Below are 12571 nucleotides of genomic sequence, written 5' to 3' on the forward strand. Positions count from 1 at the left end.
TGGGGTTAGGGGAAAGAGGCCTCAGGTCTTGTCCTGCCCACTCCAGTCACCTGTGTGAGCTCAGTCAACCTCTCTGTGTCAAGCAGAGGCGCAGGCACCTTCCTGGCTTGGCTAAGAATTCCTGCATGGTCCAGCCATGAAGCGGTCCTGCAGGTGGTAGGCGGTGATGGCGGGAAGATGTCAGAGGGAGCAATTCTGCAGGCAGTGAGAATCACCCAGCCCAGGCATACTCAGGAACTTGAACTTCTGTCTGCATCACAGGGGGAGGCAATGCTGGATGCCCTCGTCCTGCCCCAGCTCGTGTCAGACTGTGCCTGTGCCTTCCAAGACCTTGCAATCATTGTCGATGAGAACCTGAGGTCCGGGATTAGGGTTCTGGTGGCATCGTCTCTGCTCACTGGGGCGAGTGTGGGTGGCTGAGGACCTCCCCAGATCACCGGCTGGTATCTGGGACAGCAAGGACTTCCATAAGTGTTGAATCAGATGCCTCTGTCACTGTGAAGGCACCCTGTGAGCCCCTACGTGAGTCGCTGATTGGGAACCATTGCTTTCGTAACGACTTCTCATTGTTGAAGGCTGACTGCCAGGTGCTTGGCTCCTATCATCTGTCTCATTGGCTCCTCATGCAGGCTTTTGGGTCCAAGGACACTGCTGGATGAATTGGTGTTTGATTAGCACGACTTAGGTGGGTTGGAACGCAGCAGTAATTTTGTGCGAGACGAGATGCACTTTGTGTGTGCACGCAGGGCAGGTGCACAGATGGCTGCGGGTACCCCCTCCTGCTACCCTCAGTAAGTTTTGGGCTGTCTTAGACACAGGGTGGTAGGACATAGTAACTGCCCCAGGTTTGGTACCAGGTTGGATGCTGTAATGGATAGTCTTAACATGAAATGGCTTAAGTAAGGCAGACATGTATAGTTGCTTATCTTTCCTATGAACTTCTGGGTGAGTGGTTCAGGGGCTCCTATGGTGACTCCACACGACTCGGAGTTCAGACTTCTTCTATCTTCCAGGGCTGCCATGTTGGAGTCACAATCATCGAAACCCAGGTTTCAGTCTTACTGTTCTTTCTCAGTTTATAACTTACGTCTCCTATTCTAAAATGACTGCTTTAGTTCCTATATCAGTCAGCTGCATGGCACTGCAGCAAAACACCCGAGACAACTAACTTTATGAACTGAAAGGGCTTATGTAGCTCGTGGCTTTGGAGATTCAAGTCCAAGGTGAAATGGACCCATTGGCTTGGCTTCTGGTGAAAGTGGTAATGGTTGAGCGTGGGACACTAGGGAGGAAACCTCACAGGTGACCAGGAAGTAGAGAGAGTGGCTGGGTCCCCCTTGGCTTTATAACCAACTCTCTCCTGAAGGTTACCGTGTGGGGCATCCCCGGTGACCTGGGACCTCCCACTAGGCCCATCTCCCAAACCTCACAACTGGGTCAAGCTCCCACCCTCTTAGTAGCATTAACTTAATGACCTTGGAGTTTAGACGTCATCGTGAGTGGCTGGCGTGGCTCAGTGGGTTAAGGCACTGCTTGGGATGCCGGCATCCCATGTCAGCTACTCCACTTCCCATCCTGCTCCCCGCTGATGCAGTGGGGAAGGAAGCCGAGATGGCCCAAGAACCTGGGCTCCTGCCACTCATGGTGGACATGGGATGGAGTTCATGGCTCCTGGCCATGAACTTCCTGCAGGTATTTGGGAAGTGAACCAACAGATGGTGGAAGCTCCCTTCTCTCTCTCTCTGCCTCTCCCACTCTTGCTCTGCCAGTTGAATACTTAAATAAATCTTTCAATAGTAAATAAACAAATGTCTGCTTGAGTTCAGAAGCCAAATCCTGTGTAAACCATAGCAGTTCTGGTCACACCCTCAGTGCATGTGACCAGCAGGAGGAGTTGCCTCAACGCAAAGGACTCTGGGAAACATCTATGTTAGCTCCATGTCCTTCTGCTTAGGTAAAAATTCTGTGACCTAACAGCAAGAAGGAAGGAGGGGTTCTGAGAGAGAGCGCGAGTCTGCCTCAGAGGTTAGGGTGTGGACTTGGAGAGCAGTGAACGTGAGCTTACACCCCAGGGCCACCACTTCCCAGCGGTGTGGCCCACGCCTGGTATTGGTTCTCTGTCATCATCTGGGAAATGAAACTTGCAAAAAGCCATGGGCAGAGCCAGCCTCCTGCTCTGGTCCCCACAGACCAGAACGAGGCAGAATGGAGCCACTCCTGATGCAAGCCGCGTGGGCAGACTGAACCCTGCACCGGCTCAGTTGAAACCAGAAAACAAAAACAAGATCCACAGCAGGCAGCAGAGCCCAGGCCACGTGGGTTGGCCTGCCAGGAAGTCCCGTAAAGAAAGTGATTTGAAACGAGCAGCCCACGTTTTGTTCTGTGTCTGCTTCCGCAGCCCCTTTCAGTTTCGGAAGCCATGGTCCTGTGCTCAGCCCCCGGAACACCCCTTCTGTGTGACACAATGAGGTGCTGCCGGCTGCTTCTTTGCACCGAGCAGCTTCCGGAAGCAGCCGGCCTCTGTGGCTCCCGGCCCCTCACCCAGCCCGCTCCTGCTGATGGCCCCTCCCGCTGCGTGCTCAGCTCCCAAGAGCCCTCCTCATGGCCGCTTAGAGACCCAGGCCACCTGCCCCAAACCTTCTGCCGCCTTTTCTAACACACACCTGGAAAGTCCCGGGCACACCTGGAGAAAGCGGCCTCCGTTTCCCTCCCCCCCAAGTTAGAGTTTGCCTCTAGACAGGGCGCCATGGGGACCTCACCCCCTCCCCGCGTTCCCCACCCACCCCTTGCATGCATCTCCACGCCCTGGCAAAGCCCAGCTTGCACTGACCCTCCCTCCAGCCGGGGACCTCACACCTGCACCCTGGAAGTGCGCCTCCCCTCCCCCTCAGGTCTCCGTGACACTTCCCCATCTCCCTCATTGCTCTTTCCTGGTGAACGGTTGCGTGCACGCTTGTTAATTTCTCTCCCCTCGACTGTAGACCGAGGACTTTGTCTCATTCGACTACAGAAACACGATAGAAACCAGGGCCCCTACTTTGTAATTTAGTGCCCCCAGGAGTGTCCCGGCTGCACGGAAGGCTACAGGAGAGGCACAGAGAGGCTGTGAGGACATCAGGGGTGGGCGTCTGGCGCAGCACTCCCAATGCAGTTGGGATGCACACAGCCCCTACCTGGGAGCCTCTCTCTCTGCCCTTTGTGTGGATAAGAAGGTAAATAAATGAAAAAGTCTGAAACAGAGTATTTTACAGTCCTTCTCCTCCTTGGAAGTGGAGCAGAAATCTCACCCGAGGATGCTGAAATGTGGACGGGCGTTTGCCCTGGAGAACCAGGGGCAGCATTTCCGGCTGTGGGAAGAAGGCTTGCACCGGTGCGCGTGGGGAGCCGCGAGCACGCACGAGGTGCAGGGGCCGCCGTGTGCAGCGGGGCCACGGAAGCCGCTGGTATTCATCCTTTCTCCTGACCCGAGCCCTTGCTTCCATAGTGCTGCCCAGACCCCTGCAAAGTTGACTCAGGAATTCCAAGCAAATGGCCACAGCTCAGGGCTCCTCTCCAGGCTCCTATCCAAGGTGACCTAGCACATGCTGTGTGTGCACCTGGGTGGACTTCCCAGATGGAGCCAGTCATGGACCACCTGTCCAGCGGCCTCAGCCTGGCCTCCTGTGGACTTCCTCATGGAGTGATGGCAGGCCCCCAGTGCTCACCTGTCTCCAGGTAGAACACTCTGGACGGCGGTCTAGAACTGACCTTGCCTCCCCAGTTCCTCTGTTTTGACAGATTGGTGGGGGTGGGGCAGCCCCATGCCTCCCCACCCTCAGGAGCTTCCCTCCCGGGCCTCACAGTGCCTCTGAACTGGGGGACGTGGGGTGCCAGGAAGGCTGCCGGGAGTCTCCCAGGGCTCCCCTGTGCAGAGCAACACCCTTGGGGCCACCTCTGCACCTGCTTTGCCCTGCAAGTCCTGCCCTCCCCCAACACCATCCTCTGGTCTCAACGCCCCACACCTCCCCCACAAACTGCTTTTGCTCCAGACTCCACTGGGACCTCATGCTAGCAGGGAAGAAGACACAGCCTGGCCCATGGCACCCCAGGGATGGTGCCGGAGGCTTCCGCATGTGTTGTCTTACTGAAGCACGGAGCTCGCATTAACCCCCAAGTTCAGACTGGGAGCCTGAGCCTAAGAGAGGGGAGGGGACCTGCCCAGGGCCCCGCGGGCAGAGCACACATTCCCACCCAACTCTGGCCCTGCCAAAGGCTGCTTGCACCTGCCCCGTGCCCCTGAGTGCCGCTGCCTCGTATTCTGTTTACCTTCCTGGGCAGCTGCAGTTCAGGTTGTCCCGTGTACAGAGCACCCACAGGGGGCCAGGCCTTGCCCAGAGCCCTTGAGATTCAGGGCTGAAAATGCGTATCATGAGCCGCGCGGAGAAGCTGTTGAGAAAAGTGGGTCAGAGCACATGCTTTGAGCTGTGCTGAGGCACTTCCGGCCCGTGCTGCGTGACGCCATGGCTCTGCTCTCTCTCTGATGGTCAGGGTCAAGTCCAGCACTAGGAGAACAACTGCCCCTCCCCCTGCCCTCTTCCGATGAGGATCGACTGAGACGTAGTCAACATGGAGCCCCTGGGTCTATGCCTTGGAGGCCAAAGATGGAAACCTAAGCTTCAACCTCCAGCTGTCAATCATTCACCACGAACGTCTCAGAAGAAGCCGACCCAAACGGAAGGTTGCAGTGAGGCCCGGAGTCTCCACATCATGACATGAAAATGTCCAGGGTCAGGCATGTGGCCCAGCAGGTAAAGACCGGATCAGAAAGCCGGATCCAACCCGGAGTGCGTGTGTTTGATCCCTGCTGCAAATCCTGACAGCAGCTGCCGGCTATGCAGACCCCCTAGGGCAGCAGATGCCGGCTCAGGGAGTTGGGTCCCTGCCACCGCACGGGTGAGTTCCCTGAGCTGGGTTCCCTGCTCTTGGCTTCAGCTTCCCGGCTGTGGCAGACATTGGCAGAGTGAACAGGTCCGTGGAGCTCTCTCTCCTCTCTCTGTATTTATCCCGTCCTTGCTGTTTCTCAATTGATTCTAAAAAATCACTCATCATGCTAATAACCAGGAACCTTTCAAGCTGATTGGCAATAAATGATCAATAGATGCCAATACCACCACAACAGAGGTGCAAGAATTAGCCAATAAAGGTTTTAGAGGAGCGATCATAAAAACGTTTCAGCAAGTAACTGTAAGAATGCTTCGAACAAATGAAGCAATATTAAGCTATGGCAAGAAAACAGAAAATTGTATCAGTAAATAGAACAAATACTGGGCAAGCGTTTTGTCTAGTAGTTAAGACACAGCTTGGGATGTCTGCATCCCATATCAGAGTGCCTGGGTTCAAGTTTGCTCTGCTCCCAGTTCCAGCTTCCTGCTAATGCACACTCTGGGAGGCCGCAGGTGATAGTTTTAGGAATTGGGTTCCTGCCACTCACAGGGGAGATCTGGTTGAGTTCCTGCCTCCTGGCTCCTGGCTTCAATCTGGTCCAAACCCCGGTTGTTGCAGGCATTTGGGAGATGCCTCTCTTTTCTCTTTTCTCTCTTCTCTCCCCCCCCCTTTTCTCTCTCTCTCTCTCTCTCCTCTCTCCTCTCTCTTCTCTCAAATAATTAGAACACACAAAGCAGACGAAAAAGGAAATTTTAGAACAGGAAAATACAGTGGCTGAAGTAGATCCAGTGGATGGGCCCAGCATCAGAATTGGGATACGATACTGATTTGGGGATTCGTTTATCTCATTTCCTGAAGCACCACAGGGCTCCTGAAACCCGAGGACTGATGATGCCCGTCCCTGCACCCTGAGGGGCCCGCTCCCACTCTGGCTTGGCGGAGAGACAAGCTTACACATCACTGGGGTTTGACTGTGGCTGTGAGACCACCACTGAAGCATTGGAATCCCCAACCACAACCACAGACCCATCTCTCTGGGACAGAGCCATGGCTTCCAGGTCAATTCCGCTGGTCCGGGGAACCACTGGGAAGTCCCATCCTGCAGTGGTTCCTCTTCTGGGAGGTCTCATCCTGCACGGAACAGGAGATTCCAGGCTGGAAGGCTGGCCAGGCCATTGGCGAGCACCAGCGTGCCTCCCTGTTGCTCATTGGAGGAAATGAGGCAAGAAAGGGGCGGGACTTAGCTAAGATCTGCTGGAGGGGGTGGTAGAGTTAGAATGACATCTAGGCCTCCCAGTGCAATCCTGTCCACAGCTCATACAGACCCTCACAAGTTAAAGAAGGATCGCCAGTCTCTGGGCACCCAGCCTGAGCGTGATGGGTAGGAAGCTGCTTTATTCTCTCTAGTTCATCCAACACCAGTATTTTCTGAGCACCATATCGTCACTAGCATTTACAGCGCTTGCTGTTGATGGCTAACAAGCCATCCCCAATTCAGTGGCCAGGAACCAGAGTCTCCACAAGTCCAGGGCCCCAGGGGTGCGTAGTCACCTGGGCAGGCTCAGCTGGTCTGGGCTGGGATTTGTGTTCCACGAGCCAGAGGCCGGAGGCTACAAGAGGATCACGTGTCTGGCAGTGGGCTTGCTAAGGGCTGACAACATGAAGGTAACTGGGCCTCACGTCTCTCCTCCTCCACTGGGCTAGCCCAGGCTTACTCGTGCGGCACAGGAAAGGTTCTGAGAGAATGAGTGGAACCATTCCAAGACTCTGACCTGGATTCAAAGCTCCATGGCCCCTTCTGCTGTGGCAAGTCCACATGTGGCCAGCCAGACTCCAGCAGTGGGACACAGTCCCAATTCTTCGCTACAAGATCTACAACATTGCCGTGCAAAGGGGGCACAGATGCAGGAGGCCTGGACGAATGAGGCTATGTCTGCAACTGACCACGGGGAGATTTCAAAATCTTTGGCTTCTATGTCTGGTTCTTCAGGGCTGTGTGAGTGGCTTTGCAAAGTAAAGTATGTCAAAGCCGCTGTGTGATTCTCCACACTCCCTTCTTTCTGCTGCAGAAAGTGGAAAGTCAAGGCCGACTGTCCCAGTCTGAGTCCCTCAGTGACAACAGTGCTCGGGCTCCAAGCCAGTCCCTTGCTCACCTGTGAGGCAGAGGCAGTAAAAAGCAGAAAGAAATCAGTGCTTAGAACCCCTGAGACCCAGGCATGCTTGTTCCTGGGGTCTAGCCTCTTTCATCCCTACTGACACCAGCCTTGACCATGCCCCAGGCATGACCCACTGGGGACCAGGTGAATAAAAAAGAATCCGTGCCTTTGATGAGTCCCCAGTCTTGTGCGAGAAACCGAGGAATCAAAGAAATGTATGTGTAAATCATGGTGACGTGGGCAGTGGTCTCTCCTGCCGTCTCAAGAGATGGACCGGGACTCAGGAAGCGAAGCCAAAGCGAGATGTTACTATCGGTGTTGCAAGATGTGCCTGACCAGCAGGCACCCCTGAGCAATGACAGCCAGCAATGTGTGTCCTAGCAGGAGGTCGCTCCCCAGGCTCCTCCCTGGCTGAGTGCTACGGGGCACACAGCCTTCCCCAGGTGAGGACTACGGGACACACAGCCTTCCCCAGGTGAGGACTACGGGACACACTCAACCTTCCCCAGGTGAGGACTACGGGGCCCACAGTCTTCCCCAGGTGAGGACTACGGGGCACACAGCCTTCCCCAGGTGAGGACTACGGGACACACAGCCTTCCCCAGGTGAGGACTACGGGGCACACAGCCTTCCCCAGGTGAGAACTACGGGACACAGCCTTCCCCAGGTGAGGATTACGGGGCACAGCCTTCCCCAGGTGAGGACTACGGGACACACAGCCTTCCCCAGGTGAGGACTACGGGACACAGCCTTCCCCAGGTGAGGACTACGGGGCACAGCCTTCCCCAGGTGAGGACTACGGGACACACAGCCTTCCCCAGCTGAGGACTACGGGACACAGCCTTCCCCAGGTGAGGACTACGGGGCACACAGCCTTCCCCAGGTGAGAACTACGGGACACAGCCTTCCCCAGGTGAGGACTACGGGGCACAGCCTTCCCCAGGTGAGGACTACGGGGCACAGCCTTCCCCAGGTGAGGACTACGGGACACAGCCTTCCCCAGGTGAGGACTACGGGACACAGCCTTCCCCAGGTGAGGACTACGGGACACACAGCCTTCCCCAGGTGAGGACTGCGGGGAGCACAGCCTTCCCCAGGTGAGGACTATAGAGCACAGCCTTCCCCAGGTGAGGACTACGGGACACACAGCCTTCCCCAGGTGAGGACTACGGGACACAGCCTTCCCCAAGTGAGGACTGCGGGGAGCACAGCCCTCCTCAGGTGAGGACTATGGGGACACACAGCCTTCCCCAGGTGAGGACTACGGGACACAGCCTTCCCCAGGTGAGGACTACGGGACACACCTTCCCCAGGTGAGGACTACGGGACACACAGCCTTCCCCAGGTGAGGACTACGGGCACACAGCCTTCCTAGGTGCAGCCCACGTTCCCTAGTTAGCTTCCTCGTTCCTCTCTGTGCCTTAATATCCTCTTGTGAGTTGGCTGCTCCAAGACAGCCTGTTTGCCTGCTGAGTTTTCTACATCTGCAAGTCAGGTATAGCAGTTTTCCATGCTGTGTTGAAGATGGACCGCCATTTTCTTACAGTTCCCACTGTGAAGGAAAGGATTCAGACTGACAAGGGAGAGATGAATGACAGGAGTCGAGGAAGCGAGGAGCCAACTTGGATGACACGGGGTCCAGAAAAGCCTCTCTGGGGGACCGGCGCTGTGGCGTAGCAGGTAAAGCTGCTGCCTGCTGTGCCGCCATCCTATGTAGGTGCTGGTTCGAGTTCTGGCTGCTCCACTTCGGATCCAGCTCCCTGCTAATGTGCTTGCACCCAGGTAGGAGACCAGGAGGAAGCTCCTGGCTTCTGGCTTTGGCCTGACTCAGCCCTGGCCACTGTGGTCATCTGGGGGAGTGAACCAGTGGATGGAAGATATCTCTCTCTCTCTCTCTCTCTCTCCCTCTCTGCCTCTCTGTAACTCTGCCTTTCATGTAAAGATGTTAATCTTTTTTAAAAAAGAAAAAAGCCAAAAGCGTCTCTGGAAACGTCCAGAGCACCCTGGGGGGGGGGGCATGCGTTGCGGGAGGGATCTGCAGGGAGCAGCCCGGGCTGGGAAGGGCTTGGCTCGCTGTAGGAAGTGATGGGCAGGGGAGATGTATGAGGGCGAGTCGCCAGGATGAGGATGGAGCCAAGGAACGGAGGCCAGCGTGGCAGGGCCTCGCGGGCCACCGGCGAGTTTGCTCATTGGAAGCCCCTGGCGCCCAGAGCTCTGGGGCCCGAGCCCTGTGGGAGCCTGCTGTCTCACTGAGCCGGAGAGCGGGCAGGGCTGGTCACAGGCCCGTCTGTGGCCGACTGTTCTGCAGACTGCCCTGGGACAGGGGAGTGAAGCTTGCCCTGTGGTCTTTTCAACAGCACAACAAACACTCTCCTCTTCAGAGCCCTGGGGCAGCAGCTCCGTGCCCAAGCCCCTGAGCCTGCAGAGGCTGGGGGGGCGCAGGGGGTGACAGGAAGCTGGCCACCATGCTGGGCCCGGGCAGCTCGCCCAGGACCAGGCTGGCTGGAGGGACATACGTGTCTTCTGCAGAGACCCCAGGCCGGCCAGGCCTTTGGGGACCACAGAGCCATCCACTCTGGTTCCCGTCCTGTCTGCCCCAGGCCCATGAGCAGGTGCGGTGTGCGGTGGCCAAGACCACAGGCCACTCGGGCTCAGGACCAAGGAGAGGACCCCGGAAACTCTCTCCTCCACTCCCAGGCTGTGTCTGCCCTGCGGCAGTTGCGGATGGGTGACAAGGGCCGGCCCCAGAGCAATGCTTTGTCTGCAGGAGGGGGAGGGGAAGAGCTGGGGGGGGGGGACAGGGGAGGGGGAGGGGAAGGGGAGGGGGGAAAGGAGGAGGTAGACGGGGGGAGGGGAGGGCAGGGGAGGGGGGAGATGGGGAGGAGGAGGCAGATGGGGAGGGAGACGGGGAGGGGAGGGAGAGATGGGGGAGGGAGACAGGGGGAGGGGGAGGGGAGGGGGGACATAGGGGAGGGAGACAGGGGGAGGGGGAGGGAAAGAGTGGGAGAGGGGAGGAGGGAGACAGGGGAGGGAAAGGGAAAGGGGAAGGGGAGCGAGGAGATGGGGGAGGGAGACAGGGGAGGGGGAGGGGAAAGGGAGGGGGGAGAGGAGTAGGGAGAGGAAGCACTGAGGGGGTCTGACCGGGCACCCCCTCCCTGTCTAAACACACAAACTCGCACACACCTCACACCACACTGTGCAGACTACAAAGTACACACACCACACTATAACCTCCATTCATCAACACACGCCACACTCCCACCCACAGACAACACGCTAGGCTCACACGTGCACATAGATGCAGTACACGGACACACACACACATATAGACACCATACACCCCACACATACCCCACACAGGCAACATGCTACACTCATACATACATACCACACATGCATGTACCACACACACACATACAGACACCATGCACCCCACACAGGCAACATGCTACACCCACACGTGCACGTAGACACATGCACAGCACCCCGCGCACCCCGTGGTCAGTGTCTGGGTCACTTTCACAGATGACCACAGCCTGCTGGCTCGCGGTGGCTGAAAGCTTAGCTCACGTCTGGAGCCCAGGAGCCCAGGAGCCCAGAACCCACGTGGGCAGTCAGTGCCTCCTGGGGCTCTGAGGAGCCTGCCCTCCACCCCCCACTTCACGCCCAGTGCCAGGTGGCCTCACAGCCAACGGCTCCGGTCTCTGCTGGGTCTCCTTCTCTCTGGTGAGGACACGTGTCACTGCATTTAGACCCCACCCCACCTCGGGGCCCTCAATCCCGTCTGCACTGAGGCTCAGAAAATGACCCCTCCCCCACATTCACCTGTCATTCACCTGCTGAGCTGGGGGCCCATCCCCAAGTCAAGGTCTCTCTGAGCCCCCACGCGTGTCTCCTGAGCCTCTTTTCCTCCCGCGGGCCAGCACGGGCAGGGCTGACTCTGCTGTTCAAAGAAACACGCTTGTCCCACCTTGTCATAGCCCCCCCCCCAACCTGGAATCTCATGAAATAACCGGGAAAACCTGGGGCCCAGCAGACACCTCCCCCGGCTTTGTCCCAGGCCACTCCACCTCCCTAGGGAACCTCTTTCTGAGCCCCGCCTGGCCTCTGCACCTTGCAGCCCCCAGCTCCCTCTGCCCCCTGAAGATGAGGGCGCCAGCACCGGAACCCCCATCCCAGTGATCTAGCCGCATGCTGGCATAGGTGCCACCTCTTCTGCGCATCTGCCTTCTGTCAGCTCATCACAGCACCCTCAGAGGGGATGGGGGGCTCTAGCTGCCCCCACGTCTGCCCAGGTGAGCCTACGGTGGCTGGCTCTTAAGAGGGGTCCCATTCAAGCCCCCACAGATGCCCAGAGGGGTCCCTGACTGTGAGCCCAGTGGCCTTGGCCCAGACTGTGGACTCTGCCCACCTGCCACACAGCGGTGCACTGTCGTGAGCAGAATGAGCCCTGGCTGCCCTGCCCAGGGACACCTGCAGACCCTGGACAGACCCAGCAGGGGCTCAAGGGCCTTGCAGCTGGCCCAAGCCCTGTGGACAGATGAGGGGACTGAACCCACAGCGATTAGCCCAGGGCACGCGGGGTCTGGCCGTGGTGGGGGTTCTGGGCATCGTAGCACCTGGCACAGGACCCAGAGCTGAGAAGGGAGTTGCGGGTTGGAAGCACTAGAAGGAGGGCAGTGTGGCCAGAACGACGTGGACACAGGGTGTGACTGACAGGCAGGCAAGGGATGTCACTGTAGCCAGGGCTGGCCGACTCCGCCTTGTGACCTGTCACTCATGGCGGCCAACCCCGCCCACTTCTGATCAGAACCTGTTTTCAAAAGAGACACACAGACCCCCTCTACGCCAAAGCACAAAGGGCACTGGGGACGAACCGGGTTGACCACCGCTAGGCACAGTCCTCGAAGGGCCAGGACTCTGAGACGATGCACCTGTAGGAAGCTCCAAACCCCAGCCTGTCCGCTCTCGCCAGCAGACAAGGCTGCTGGACTCAGGGGAGAGAGAACAGAGCCCCCAGCCTGGAGACTCCGACCGGCGTCTGGGCGGGTTCTAGCCCTCGACCTCTGCCTGGAATTCTCCCCATGCCAAAGTTCTCATTTTCCTGTTGGGCAGGCGGGGGCCGTCTGCTGAACATCGCTCTGCCGGTTTGGGAATAAAACCATAAAAACAGTGTGTTACGCAGACGCTTGTTTTGCTCAAAGGCCGAGTTCTCCTGGGGCCGAGCTCTCGCCGGGCGCCGCGGAGCTGTTGATTCTGCGCAAGAAGCGCTTGTTTGGAAATTCAGGCCCCTGCCAGCTAACAGGGAGCAGAGACGTTCTGGAGCAGCGATGTTCTGTGGTCTGGGGAGAATGGGAGGGGGGCTCCCTCCAGCCCCAGGACGTGTCCCCGATGCAGGACCCTTGATCCCAAGCCTTCTTCTGGGGGGCTGGCCACAGGGGCGCTCTCTTCCCTGCTGTGTGACCTCAGGCAGGTTGCTTCACCTCTCTGTC

The 12571-nt window shown here is 57.8% G+C and overlaps 1 long non-coding RNA gene across 1 annotated transcript; it reads left to right on the forward strand.

Moving 5' to 3' along the window:
* Positions 1–10285: 10285 nt before the first annotated feature.
* LOC103348137 (uncharacterized) lies at positions 10286–12244 on the forward strand. The gene is made up of 3 exons (XR_016234959.1): positions 10286–10805; positions 11200–11374; positions 11975–12244. It is a non-coding gene; the product is annotated as an uncharacterized LOC103348137 (long non-coding RNA).
* Positions 12245–12571: the final 327 nt, after the last annotated feature.

The sequence above is a fragment of the Oryctolagus cuniculus genome, chromosome 6 (assembly GCF_051225735.1).
Source record: "Oryctolagus cuniculus isolate XC-2025 breed Fujian yellow rabbit chromosome 6, ASM5122573v1, whole genome shotgun sequence".
NCBI classification, from domain to species: Eukaryota; Metazoa; Chordata; class Mammalia; order Lagomorpha; family Leporidae; genus Oryctolagus; species Oryctolagus cuniculus.